Source organism: Hypanus sabinus, chromosome 1 (genome assembly GCF_030144855.1).
Source record: "Hypanus sabinus isolate sHypSab1 chromosome 1, sHypSab1.hap1, whole genome shotgun sequence".
Lineage (NCBI taxonomy): Eukaryota > Metazoa > Chordata > Chondrichthyes > Myliobatiformes > Dasyatidae > Hypanus > Hypanus sabinus.
This window is the reverse complement of record NC_082706.1, coordinates 92602195-92604394: the sequence shown is the minus strand read 5'-3', so window position 1 is coordinate 92604394 and position 2200 is coordinate 92602195.

The following is a 2200-nucleotide window of genomic DNA, read 5'->3' as shown; positions in this document are numbered from 1 at the left end:
TAAAGTTCAATATTCTCACCTAATGATGGATCCCGAAGATGAGCAGAGAACATCATTGTCTTTCATCTACCTTATGAGAACCATAAACTCTCATGGGACTTTATAAGTCATTTAAACTTAAGTTTCTCAGCAATTTTGCTGGATATTCAGAAGTCATTGTAAAATATTTAAGTGCATAATTAATCCATTAACTTTAATGAACACTAACTCATAATTTTAGAAAAAATGTTCAAATCTCAGGTAATCTAATCAAATTACAGTACAACACATTTTTAATACTTTAAACATCAATGCAAATCCAGCTTTATTTGGTTTACTATTAAGATTGCTGAGGTGCTAAACTGCTTGCATGTATCAAAAGCAGTCAATTTAATTTAGAACTAGATATAACTGCTGCTACTTTAAGTGATACATCCCAAACTTTAGAATGCATTGTTTACCACTTACATTAATAATAGTCCCTTATTACATCAGCTATCCTCACCCTTGAGGAATAGAAGTGGTATAACATTTGTAGAAACATTTCTCCTAAAATTTGCATTTTATTGTATTTGCAGTGGTGTATTCTATTACCCAGTTATCCTTTCTTATACATGGAACATAGGATCAAGGTCTTCGACCCATGATGTCTATGCTGAACACTAAGCCAAATTAAACTATCAGCAGTCACAAATGCTACTAGCCTACTTGTTTCCATCATTACCCATGGCAGCCAGTTTCAAGCACCCACCCACTGCTAAACTTGCCCCACACATCTGCTTAAGTTTTCCCACCTCACCTTAACACCATATATAATATTTTACATTTCTAACACCTGGTAAAAAGCTTTTCTATCCTATCTATCCTCCTGTAAATTTGTAAGCTTCTATCAAGTCTCCCCTCAGCCTCTGACACCAAGGAACAACAACACAAGAAACTTCAGTAAGTTGTTAGACTTCTTCTAAAGTCAGACATTTTGAACTAAAGATGTTTATATCAAATTTAAAGTCATATATTTAGAAACTAAGTTATATGGAACTAAATAAAATGTGTTATGAGTTAATTTGGTTCCCCTTCCAATGTTTCTTATAACAATAATTTTTACTGTTTGCAAATAGCAACATTCTTACCTTTACTTTTATATCTGCCATTAGTTCCTTCCAATAGGTCCCAATATGATGGCTGTCCACTAATTCAAATTTCTTCATTCATAATTGACCACAGCAGTGGCCAGTTTCTTAAATATTCTTCCCAAGGCAAGAGGCATTTAACTGTCCTGTGGTAGGCTGCTCAGATGCAAACTTTAATCCCTTTGTAATTTCCAAGGCCCAAGTGAGAAATTCCTGAGCTCTTCAAGGCAAACATTCCTCTTAGGTCATCCCAAACAGTTACCAATTTGTATCTGACACATATATTCCTGCAAGTGTAGCCTTCTACTTAAGTTTTTAATTAAAAAGCTATTTTGAGTATAGCAGAATGCAAAGTATTTACTTTGCTGCTTTAGTGCACTGAACACAAGTAAATTTAAAACACAACTATGCAACTTGTTACAATATAGGTTGATAAAATAAAGGAAAAGTAAAACCAAAACCTCTTCAGCTTTAGAAACAGACTGCTCCAAATCCCCTTCCCAAGATATGATATAATATTTTGCAATAAATAAGCTCTGCCCAGAAACTGTATGTTCCAGATTCATGAAACAAATCCTGGTTTGGTGACTAATCCTATAAAATTGGATAAACCGCAGATAAACCAGTAGTTATTTGTAACGGCCAAAAAGGAATCAAGGAGATGAGGAAAAGGATGCTGTAAAAGTAGGATGCAGACATTGACAATATCTATGTATGCCACTTAATCAAATCGCACATATATCAATGGGTAATAAAAATTGTCACACCCATACAAGAAGCTTAAAGGTTATTTTTTATATTAGCAGGGTCTGCTGCTACACCAGTACATTCTTCACAACCATGATCAAGTACCACTGCATTGCACATCTATTAGCATGCTCTATAAAACACTGCGCAAGAGAGAACACAGCAGGATTATATGTTAAGAGTTAAGAGGGCAGCTCTCTGCTAAAAGACCCACCACTGGCACAGTGGTCACCCATGCCAGTGCTGTAAAGATCCTTTGATGCAATAATGTGAACTAAATTGACCAAGCAGACTCTGTTGGAGTAAAGGAACATTCAATGCTTTGGGTCAACACCCTGCTTCAG